At 35.0% G+C, this 12896-nt stretch overlaps 1 long non-coding RNA gene across 5 annotated transcripts in view; it reads right to left on the minus strand.

Annotated features, from left to right (window-relative positions):
* Positions 1 to 12896, minus strand: part of LOC110027553 — a 42415-nt gene that overhangs the window by 5522 nt on the left and 23997 nt on the right. For 2 of the 5 annotated variants that reach the window (XR_002294353.1, XR_002294350.1), the window contains exon 3: positions 10187 to 11159. This is a non-coding gene — a long non-coding RNA (uncharacterized LOC110027553). Of the gene's footprint in view, positions 1 to 8235; positions 9677 to 10186; positions 11160 to 12896 lie in introns of those variants that run through there. The other 3 variants (XR_002294352.1, XR_002294351.1, XR_002294349.1) reach the window with 3 other exon arrangements.

Raw genomic sequence — 12896 nt, forward strand, 5'->3', positions numbered from 1 at the left:
GAACCTTCGAAACCTGATTTACAGATATACCTTGAGGAGGGATTATTTGTGTGCTCAAGTGAAAACTTTGATGTTCTTGATTGGTGGAAGATGAATACATTGAAGTATCCCCGGCTTTCAATTATGGCAAGAGATATTCTATCAATACCCATAACCACTGTTGCCTCAGAATCTGCTTTTAGTGCTGGTGGTAGAGTATTAGATGATTACAGAAGTAGCTTATCCACTAAAACCGTTAATGCATTGATTTGTGCCTCTAGTTGGCTTCGATTTGCTCAAAAAAATGCAAACACTTATGATAATCCTTTCATTAATTATACCATTTTCTACTTTCTCGTTTATTTTATTTATTCTCAATACTAGATACTAACATTTATTTATATTATTTCTTTTCAGCAAGAGATCATTGATAAGGAAAAGCTTAATATTCAACTACCAGATATATGAAGTCAGCTTAGTCATTTCTACTCTATACAAGAGTTTTCATTATTATTGTACCTTTAATCACTTGCATTTATCTATCGTACTGTGTTCAACTAGAGATACAATTAAACTAGGGCTGCTCGGATACTTTTTCTTTAACAATTTTGAGGCTTGCAGTTATTTTTTTTCATGGCAGCTAGGCTTACTATTGTCGTGGTTGCTGCAATACTGCATGAGGCAATTAACTCCATGACCTTCCAAATTATATGAATAAGGCTCAAGTCCAATTTCTTTTGAGAATGAACAGACTTTTTGTAATATCATTTATTCTTACTATTTTTTGCCTACTGTGTATTCTTGTACATCATTTCTAATATGTACAGGTACACACACATTTGAATATCATCAAGCACAGAAAAGCATAAAATATTTACTATTGGATATTTTGCACTGAACAAACTGGAAACTGGGTATTCGGGTTTTGAACTGAGAGATTATTACTTCCCAAATTACATGGATGCATTCTCACATATGTTTGCATTTTAGGTAGGAAAAGGTATGCTGCCTTATACTGCCTTATTCATATCCTGCTCTTTTATCTCCAGCTATCAAAGGTATGAAGAAGCATGTAGAGCCCTATTCCCCACATTCATGAAAGTATCCTGTTTCATGCATTATCATTGCAGTAACTAGGGCTGTCAAAAAAGCTCGTTGTTCGCGAACAGTTCGTGTTCGGTTCGTCAATGAGTTCGTGTTCGATTCGTTCGATAAGTAAACAAGACAAACGCGAACAAATTTTTTTTGTTCGGTTAGTTAAACGAACCAAACACGAACAGTGATGCGTTCGTTCGTGTTCGAATCGTTATTGTTTGAAATATAAAATAATATAAAATAATTATATATAAAAAATTTATTATATTTTAAAACATTAAATTTTATAAATTATTATATATAATAAAATAATAATAATAATATATTAATATACTATAGCAGTAATATACTAATATAGATATTGAAAACTGAGAGATTATTACTTCCCAAATTACATGGATGCATTCTCACATATGTTTGCATTTTAGGTAGGAAAAGGTATGCTGCCTTATACATACTATGAAGAAGCATGTAGAGCCCTATTCCCCACATTCATGAAAGTATCATGTTTCATGCATTATCATTGCAATAACAAACAAAGGAAGAAAAGTAGAGAAAAAAATCATGAGCTTCACTGCTTCAGTATGATTTAGTAGCTTCTGAATTCTGATGATTGAACTCATGAGTCATGACTTATGAGTCATACAGTGTAGATCTGCAATGCTTAATTTTTTAATTTGAATGAAATATTGTTTCAGAGGGACTCAAATGGAGAATTGAAGGGGTTTTGATACATGCACAAAAGAACACCATCCATGTCCAAATATTCTTTTATCATGTCTACTTTTGAATCCATTATTCACGGGCCCTATCTACTATCTAGCTTCATTGGCTTTTATCACTTCATAGATAGCCACTTTGGTTAAAAGAAGCTTTTGAGAAAGGTGAGCGTGAGATGTTAAATCTTAGATTAATATGCAATGCTCTTTTATAAATTACCTGGAGAATTGAAGGGGTTTTGAATGCCTGAATGGAAGTAATTCAGGGTTCTTTTTAGTCTTAAGGTTTATTGTTTCATAATAACAAGTTTTTTGGAAGAAGCAATGCTCTTTTATAAATGCATAAGAATTCAGTGGTACATAAAGAATTTTGTGGTATATATGTAAATTATAAACTGTTTGATTTCTGAGTCGGTTGTTGGGGAAAAGTAGCTGGCTGAAGAATTCAGTGGCTGTAGAAAAGTAGCTGGCTGAAAAATTCAGTGGCTGTAAGTTATAATAATAAAGCTGAAGCAGTTAATGAAGGTTTAGGCATGTTTATTTTATTGCAAATCTTTTACATTTATTGGGTTTCTGGTTGATACTTCTCTGATATATGCTCTCTTTTATTAACATACATGAAATGTTAAATCCTGGATAGCTATTTGGGTGTCATGCATGCTGCCTCATAAGGACATCAAACATTAAAAACCTGATTTCTATCAGACATGTAAGGCTGTTATACACTTTATATCTTCAGTTATGTTGGTTCATCCTCTTGAGCTGGAATGTGAGAGCTGTCCTTACCTATATGCTGACGGGTGGAGGATTTATTTGGTGCAGCCTTACAGAAAGTGGCTGTGTTTGATTGCTTTCATTTGATTGCTTTGATTATTTAAAGCTTTCATTTGATTGCTTTAACTGTGCTGGCTCTGTTTCTAGTGGATAAACTTATTAAGGTTGATTAGTTTTATTTCTATAATCTATTTGGGTGCAATATTAATGCCTATAATTGTGGTACACTTTATACTCTTCAGTTATGTTGGTCCACCCTCTTGAGCTGGAATGTGAGAGCTGTCCTTACCTATATGCTGACGGGTGGAGGATTTATTTGGTGCAACCTTATAGGAAGAGATGTGTTTGATTGCTTTCATTTGATTGTTTTGATTGTTTTTATTTGGTGCAAACTTACAGGATTTATTTGGCGCATCATCAAACGAGCTAAAGCATATAATTTCCAATCCACCTGAAGGATGCGAAAAACTTATTATTCTGGTATACATGATCCTTAAGCTTTTATGCACCCTAGGATTTGGGTAATAAAGCTGATTTTTTTAGATTAAATGTTTAAATACATATGTTCCTTATTTTACCTTCAGGTGTTGGCGTGTTGCAAGTTATCACTGAAGAATCAACAACTGATGTTGAGCTAATTACGACTGCTAAGCATCTGTATGAAACAAGAATGAATGTTATTTCTGTTGAATTCAATTGACTCGTACTTCTCATAACATACTTGTATATGTATTAGACAATTACATTTACCTGAAGCTGAAGCTGATTTGTTTATTTTCTTACAGATAGAGCATTTGGGCAAGCATGGATTCATGGTTGAGTTCCATGAATTAATCCAGAGGATGTCATTTGAGCCTTCCATCCCAATGTGGAGTAGAATTTATTATAGCTGTAATAATTACTATAATTACTAAACATGATGTAAACATGATGTGTATAGGAGATTGAGAGAAGTGAATGCATGCTGAATTTACAATTTGAAATTTGATTTCAATTTCACATCTGAGAATTGTATTGAATTTACAATTTGAATTTTGAATATTATCTTTTTATGTAAGAAATTATTTGTTTGACTAATGATGAAGAGATGTTTTTGTTGAAGTTTTTTATTTATTATTTTTGGTAATTTGAGAATTTATTAATAATTCTTATATATTTTATTTAGAGTTATTTCAATTTATAAAAGTTAAAATGGTGGCATTTTTGATGTGGTATGAGAATTAATATTTAAATTTGTCTATTTAATAATTCAAAAAATATAAGAAATTTGAAAATTTGAAATAACTCTAAAAATGACAATTCAAACATTTCAAACATATTCGAACGATTCGAACGATTCGAACGATTCGAACGATTCAAACAAATTCGAACAAATCGAACCGAACACGAACCCGAACACGAACAGATCTTTTTTCACGAACAATTTCAAACACGAGCCTATTTCAAACAAACTTTATTTCAAACGAACCGAACACGAACACGAGCACTGTTCGGTTCGTTTACACCCCTAAATGCGACTTGTACTACGATTACATGTGCAATTCTCTAGCCAACTTTTCTCACTTCCAGAATATTGTTGAAAATACATGTTCCAATTCCTGACTGACTTTAATAAAGACCTTGACAAAGTCCGAGGTCGTATTCTTGGTCGGAACCCTCTTCCTTCCGCTCGTGCTGCCTTCACCAAGATTTGTTTGAAAGAGAGCCAGAGACTTGTCATGCTCGGCACTTCTACTCCTTCAGCCGAATCGTCTACCTTGATCTCGAATCGTGCTCAACCCTCTTCCATGCCCCCTCGGGTCAGTCACCGCACTTGTGATTACTGTCACAAAGCCAACCACACTCGGGACAAGTGTTGGAAGCATCACGGTAAACCGCCAAACAAACCAAGGATCTCATGGCGCGTCCGAATCTACCATGGTTCAACCAACTCCTAACTGGAACATCTTTGAATCCCTGGAAAACCATATGAAACAATTGATCAAGCTACTTGGAGCCAATCAATTTTCCGCAAGTGCATCTACCTCCCACATCATACAAGGTACTCTTCATATGGCTCTCACAGTTTTTTCCTCCTCTAGTGCATGAATTGTTAATTCAGGTGTCACGGATCACATGACTGGATGCTCACAACTTTTCTCAACTTACTATCAATGCTTTATAAAAGATACTATCAGAATTGTCGATAGCTTTTATAGTTCTATTGTTGGTAAAGGGTCGGTTGTACTAATGATCAGTTTAACTCAGGAGTCTGTATTACATGTTTCTTTGTTGCACTGTAATTTGTTACTGTCAGCAAGTTAACCAATGATGTTGATTGTGTTGCTAAATTCTCTTTTAATAGTTGTATTTTCTAAGATCGTCATTCAGGGGGGATTATTGGAATTGTTAAGAGGGTAGTTGGAATCTACTACTTCCAAGAGGAGCACAAAGAGTGAGACCACACCCCACTGGAGTTGTAGTTTATCCCGATTCATTGAATGTCTCATTATATTGTTGCAATGTCGTTTGAGTCATCTCAATTTTCAATATTTTAAAAAGTTGTACCTAATTTCAATTGTGAGATAAGTTAGCCAAACATCATCAGGTTAATTACTAACCCCACATTTACCTTCTGCTCCTTTTTCTCTCGTTCAAAGTAATCTATGGGAACTCTTTTGCACTCCTAGCTACACCAATAAATGATAGTTACTGATTTTGATTGATGACTACACTCAGATGACATGGGTCTACATTTTAAAAGACAAATAGGAGGTTATTGTCACCATCCAAAATTTTTACACCATTTTAACTCAATTCAAAAACTTTTATTCAGATACTTCGGACCGACAATGGTCTTGAGTTTTTCAACTTTATTTTGAGGAACTTTTATTAAGGGCATCAGCTCATGTACGGACACGCCTCAACAAAATAGGGTATCCGAGAGAAAAACTGTCACGTCATCAATCGTGCTCGCTTCATTATGTTTCAATCTAATATCTTGAAGCTGTTTTGGAACGATGTTATTCTCACTGTCATCTATCTCATAAAGGGTCCCCTCTAACATTCACACATTCTGAACACCCTTAACCGCCCTGATGTCATACTTCCCTATCAATCGGATCTTCTACACCATAGATCCAAAGATTTTTGGGTATACTGATTTTGTTCGGAACACTACCCCCAATCGGAGTAAACTTGATCCCAAATCCATAAACTGCATCAGCACTCCATGGGTACTCCACTCAAAAGACGTGTCGGTGTCCTGATCCCACAACTAAACAAATTTATGTAAGTGCTGATGTTTCCTCCTTTGAAAGTGTTCCATATTTTCCTATGTGGGCCACAAGTGAGAGGGAGCTTGGGTTCTTAGACATTGTCATTTACCCTACACCTTTGAATGTCCCCCATTGTTCCTGCCACTAAGGAGTCCCTTGTTCCAGTGAGTGCGCCATCTGGTGAGTTGATTCAGTAAGTGCGCCATCTCCTCCTCCCACTATCTGCGTTTACACTTGACACACTCGTTCCAATGCTCCTTCTCTGGAACCAGCTAACTCCTTACTGGACCTTGACTCCACTCCGGGCGTCATCCTCAGCATGACCGCTCCTCTGAATGAGGTGAGTTCTCTGAGCAAGGTATGCAACCAAACATGCTCACTCTATTCTATGGAAAAATACGTCTCTTTTCGCAGTTTATCGCCGACCTACAGAGCATTTTCTACTGCCTTGACGGACAATCAGATCCCAGCTATATTGAGATTGCTCTTGCTGATTCATCCTGGAAAACGACAGTAATTGAGGAAATTAATGCCCTTCAATGAAATCATACGTGGGACATCGTTGATCTTCCTCAGGGTAAGAAAGTTGTGGGGTGTTCAAGGATTTTCAACACCAAATTCAACCCTGATGAATCATTTGAATGCAACAAGGCATGGTTGGTCGCCAAAGGATACTCACAAACCTACGGAGTTGAATATGAGATGACATTTGCTTCAGTGGCTAAGCTAAACACTACTCGGATCGTGTTGTCTCTTGCGGTGATCTGGATTAGCATTTATAGCTAGATGTCAAGAATGTGTTCTTGAATAAAGAGCTTACAGGAGAGGTATACATGTCTCTCCCTCCTCGATTTGACTCTACTGCCTCCAGAGAGCTAGTTTGTAGTCTGTGAAAGTCCCTCTATGGACAAAGTCAGTCCCCAAGGGCTTGGTTCGACAAGTTCACAAAAGTGGTTTTAGGCCATGATTTTATTCAGTCTCAATCAAATCACACTCCTTTCTTCTGACATTCCTCTAATGGCCAGGTAGTTATCATTATTGTATATGTCGATGATATTGTTCTTACAGGAAATGATCTTCCAACATTAAAGTCTTTGAAAGACATCCTTGTTAAGTCTTTTGAAATTAAGGACCTTGAATCTCCCTTCTTAGGCATAGAAGTGGCTTGATCAACTCAGAGAATTTGTCTCTCGGCGCAAATATGTGGTTGATCTCTTGACAAAGAACAATCTTCTTTTGTGCAAACCTGTGGATGCCCCTATGGATCTCAATAAAAAATTATCTAACATTCACAATGATGTGCCCGTCAACAATACTCACGATCAGCGTTTTGTGGGGAAACTCATTTACCTCGCATATACTCACCCATACATATGTCATGAAGTTGGTATAGTAAGTCAATTCATGCATGACTCATATGAGCACCATCTCGAAGTTGTCCACCAAATTCTCCACTATTTAAAAGGTACATTGGGCTTAAATTTGTTTTTCTTTCGTCACACTTATCGGTATATTGTTGTTTATACAGATGCTGATTGAGTCAGGTCAGTTCAGGATCGACGTTCCACCACGGGGTATTGCTCATTTGTAATAGGAAATCTTGTCACATGAAAAAACAAAATGTAGTCTGGGTTGCCCGGAGCAGTGTTGAAACTATATGCTGGTCCATGTCCTTAGAGATCTGTGAAGTCTTCTGGTTACGCATCATACTCCGTAAACTTTGTATGACAACCTCTGTCCCGCTACAGCTATTCTGTGATAATAAGGCAGCCAGTATTGTCTACAATACAATCTAGCATGATCGTACCAAACATGTGGAAATAGACAGACACTTCATCAAGAAAAGATTGAGTGCAGAGAAATTTATGTTCCTTTTGTGCCCTCCATTGACCAACTAACAGATATCCTCACCAAAAATCATTTTCGCCCTTTATTCAATGACTTCAAATCCAAATTGAACATGAATGACATCCATACTTCAACTTGAGGGAGAGTATTAGATTTATTAGATTTATTGGTTTTCTATGGTTGTTATTATTTATTAATTCCCCTTATTCAGCATTGTGTAGTTTCCTTTTTATTTTTATTTTGTTATTATTTTCTTTTCTTATTTGTGTCCATTTTAATTGGGTTTAAATACCCTTCTTTGTATCAATGAGAAACATGCTGCCATACAATTCCTTCATCAATTCAATACTCAAATAATTTTGAATAGAATCCAAGCCATTATATATTCTCAGCATCTTAACTCTTCTATCAACTTGAATTTCAGTCAGCATTTTCCACTGTCCAAAAGATTGAAATGTTTTATCTTTGGTTTTAAGATAGTACACCTAAACTTCTCTTGACTAATCATCAATTATTAACATCAAATAACTTGCTCCACCATTGGAGGCAACCTTGATTGGTCCCCATAAATCACTACAAATATAATCCAATATACCATTATCATTATGCCTTGTTGCACTGAATTTAACTCGTCTTGCCAATCACACAGCTTTCACAGAACTACATTTTGTTCATGTTGTCACCACAACAAGCAGTTGCTTTATTAAGCACGATAACTGATATGCCCAAGTCTTAAATGCCACAAAAAAAGTTTTATCAATTTATGTTGCCACCAGAGTTAGCTGCCGAATCAGCTGCTAAACAATCTAATACGTGCAGATTGTTAATCAATGAAACTTTCATACACAGCCATTGCTCCCTAAACGATTTTTATAAATGCATCGTCTATTTTTACATTGCAACCACTGTCATCCAACATTCCTACTGAAATAAGGTTTCGTTTAAGTTCCAGCACGTTTATTACATTTTTAGAATTCTAATACAGCCAACATGCATTCTGAATGCAAGAAATCCTTCTCACATTACCTTAGAAGCTTGTTATCTCCTAACAAAATCATTCCACAGTCTACCGTTTCAAGATCTTGAAAGTAGCCTTACATTTCGTATCAAGCAAAAGGAGCATCTGGAATCGATAACCATTCATCAATGGATTGTTTTCGCGATACAACTAGCACTTAAGACATTCATAACCAACTGAATTTGATGCCACTGCTGCTTTAACATCATCCTTCAAACCATTTTCTTGACTTATTTTCTATCAGAACAATCTTCCTTAAAATGACCCTTCTTTCCGACAATGAAAACATTTCCTGGTCTTGGACTTGCACCTCGATCTGCCACGATAATTCTTATGGAATTTGTTGCTTCTCTGTTCAGGCCTTCCCCTTACAGATAAGTTATCATCATTTTTTTCTTCTTCACTTCAAACTTTTTTTTGAATCTCTTTTGACATCAAGACAGATTTTACCTCTAGTATTGTCAAAGTTTCTTTACCGTAAAGTATTGTATCAACTATATTTTCATATGATCCTAGAAATTAGCTGAGAAGAATAATTTCCAGATGTTCATCTTCTATCATAACATCTGCATTCCTGAGATCAACAATGAGTTTATTGAACTCATCGATGTACTTTATTAGATATTTGGATTCATCCATTTCAAGAGTATATGGTTGTTTCCACAAATAAAACCAACTGGCTAAGGATCTCCTTATATACAAGGAATGGAGTTTCTCCCACACATCACTGGCTGAATCTTCTTCTGCTACCTCGCAAAGCACTTCATCATTGGAGATTAGAAGAATAGCACTGTGCGCCTTTAACTAAAATTCAAGTGCATTCACCGTCTTACAACCCGCAAAGCCTTTGCTGGTTGCATAGTTGATCCTTGATGTACAAGAAGTGCTTTCATTTTAATCCTCTAATGACTGAAATCATTCTCTCCTGTGAACTTATCTATGATAAATTTTCTGTCAACGCCATTCTTATCGCTCTTGCACCTGCTCTGATACCAATTTTTAAAAATTTTGATTAATCAAGATGTTCCCAGGTTGTAAAAAGTAAATCTCAAACAAAGGAAGCAAAAGACAAAAATCTTTATTGTCAATTAGTCTCAAAAAAAGAACTCAGAATATAATCTTCTACAACTGTCTCTACACCACCCTCTCACTTCGATACATATAAAGAGGCGAGGTTTGGTAATTGAAAAAAATGAACAGGAAACAGTAAAAGGGAGCACTAGAAACAATAAAAATAGTAATCAGCAAAGTATAACAGGATCACCAATATAACAATAACACTAATAACCAAGCATCTGGGATGAAGTAATAAAGAGGAGAACATAACAGTAAAGTGATTGATAATCAAAATAAAAGTAACAGAAAATCCAAGTTAAAAAATGCAGATAAAAATAAATAAATATCTGGAAAGAGAGGAGCTCCTACAATATGTCGCAAAAATATAATTCACTCCCTGCAATTTCCCACCATCCAAAATGATCCCCCAAGCCACTTACTTGAGAGGCGTAAATCTGGAAGAGTGGCTGGCATCGATCCCAGGCCTTCCATGCTCGACAGGTTTGTAACTAATAGTGAATTCTGCAAGGAGTGGCCAATCATTTCCAGATTTATCTCATTCTAAACTCCAATAATGCTCCCAATCATCTCGGTAACCATGATCATGTTGCAGAAATGAGTCCTGACTGTCTCTGGCTCCTCACCAGGAGGAGCTTCCTTTTTCTGAAAATGGCAGACACATTAGTAAGGAGTTTAGTGCAAAAACTAAATAACTTTATCTACAAAATTAGCCCCGCTAACAAAAAAGTGATTCCATGCGACATTTCTAAATCATGAAATTCATTAAGACCTTTCCAGAATAACAGAAGACGACAGCGAATTGGCTTTGAAGCATCCCAAGCACAAGATATAATGTTATGCTTCTATGTAGCCTTAAATAAGTTTAAAAAAAAATATACACAAAAAAGCTAATTGTGCTCTTTTCTGCGACTAAAAAAATACAGTTAGAATATCATAAAAATACTGATTAATCATATAGTAACACTGCAAGTCCCCAAGTGAGAATAAATCATGACCCTGAAAAATTTTTAAACATTAAAAAACATCTGCAGAGGAAAACTAAAAATGGGGCTAGCACCATGAATGCTGCGGTCAAAGTTTTAGCAGGGCATAACAAGTGCTTTTAACCCAGCCCACTTAACCACTTCTTTTCAAGTCAAAACCCTGCAGACAAGCTCAGAAAAATTAGACATAATAATGAGGGTTGCAAATACCAGAGACAAAATTAATGGTTCATAATCTGCAAATCAAATAAATAGTACAATCACAAAGATTATTAACATCACCAATCAGGTTCTTTATAGCACATGGTATCTGAATGTTCTCACGCAAAGGGTGAGGCAGAATGCCCCTTGTTATTTATCTTGCAGGCAGATGCACAATAGCTCTTCTGAGATTTAAGTAAGACCATACCTAACAAAAACAGAAATTTCGCCAATAGCTACATGTCAAAAGCATTTCTATTGAGGTAAATAATAAATGAAATCAGCAATATATATACATTTCAGTTCTAATCATAAAACCCTCCTGATGCAAACCTCTTAAAATTTATAGCCATAAAAAACATAAGATTGCTTTGAGAAGCACAAATAGACAAGCTTAGTGTTGAGTTTACTTGAGCATGTTTTTCTCTATTTTTAGTAGTTCCCATTTTTATTTCTTTTTTAATCATGAATATAATGTTTCATGTGGAAATGGTTAATATTCTCGGAATTATGGTTCCAAAATGTTGAAGCCATGGTGGATCTTACTCGATTCCTTCCTACAAAGTTAACTCCCTCAGTCTCATATGATAAGTTAACCATGGCCGACAATTCTATGGACTTCAGGACAATAATTGTTTATTTATTTCCTTTTTTTTTGTTATAAATTTAGGGAGTCTATGATTATAAACATGAAAGGTTAAGGCATATACAAAACATTTTTATTATGATAACAAAAATACAATGTCCCCTAAAATTCTCTTGTGGCAATTAGAGATTGAAATTTTTAAGAGAAGATCTCTCTTTGTACATGCGTGAGGATTGGTGTTACTATTTTCCATTATTTAATCTATAGCGCTTGACTTGCATGAGTGGGAGAGTTTTATGAAATTTGGTATATCCAATTTCAAATACAGCAAGATTTACAATCAAAATAATGGCTTTCATGTGTCTAAACTTCTGTGTGATCTCTAATAAATTCCCATCAAATTAGCAATTTTGTGGGATTCTTCAATTTTTTAGTTTTCAGTCTATAGGAATAAGTAGATATCTAAACTAAGAGTTTGTGAATGCTGAATAATAAAACTTAAGCATGATTTGAGCATCTCATTATAAATTTGGATTAGGATACTATTGACCACAGAATACTTGGCATCACCTCTAGACATATCTAACCGCAAAACAACAACATTGATGCCATTTACAAGTAATTTATCGAACGGTTTAGAATTTATATTAGCCGAGGAACTGAGGTTATGAAACAAAGTGCTAGATGATTGCTTATCTATAGTGCAATCAATAGGGGTACCTCATCCTAGGGCTGCAAACAAACCAATCGTTCAATAAACTACTCATAGCTCGGCTTGATAAGAGCTCATTCACATTCATTTGATTAACAAATTAAACAATTTTGAACACTTTTACGAAAATTTGATTAATAAACAAACAAGCATAAATAACTTCTTGTTCGATTCATTTATGTTCAAAAACAATATCATTAAAAAGCTAGCAAATCAACTCATTAAGAAGCTCAATGAACAATTTTATACAAAGTTCATGAACAAGCTCATGAATAAACTCGATTTAATGCATGCGAATACGCTTAATTTAAAGTTTGTAAATAAAATCAAATAAAGCTCGATTTAAAATTTATTTTTATTAAATTAATTAAAATTTTAATTCATAATACAAAAAACAAGAAAAATGCTTGTTTATTTAGTTGTCAATTTATTTTGTGCATCAATATGTATATACTAGTTATTCATTCAGCAGTTCGTTCATTTAAAGGTTCATTTGTTTTTGCAAATCAACAAGTAACTCACTAATAAACTCGATAAAACTCGTTTGACTAGAATAGCTCAAGCATACTACTCATTGGTTTATTCGATAAGACTCATTTGGTTAGAAAATAAATACTTTGATAGCATTAATATTAGTTTACTCAAGA

Source organism: Phalaenopsis equestris, unplaced genomic scaffold, assembly GCF_001263595.1.
Source record: "Phalaenopsis equestris unplaced genomic scaffold, ASM126359v1 Scaffold000428, whole genome shotgun sequence".
Lineage (NCBI taxonomy): Eukaryota > Viridiplantae > Streptophyta > Magnoliopsida > Asparagales > Orchidaceae > Phalaenopsis > Phalaenopsis equestris.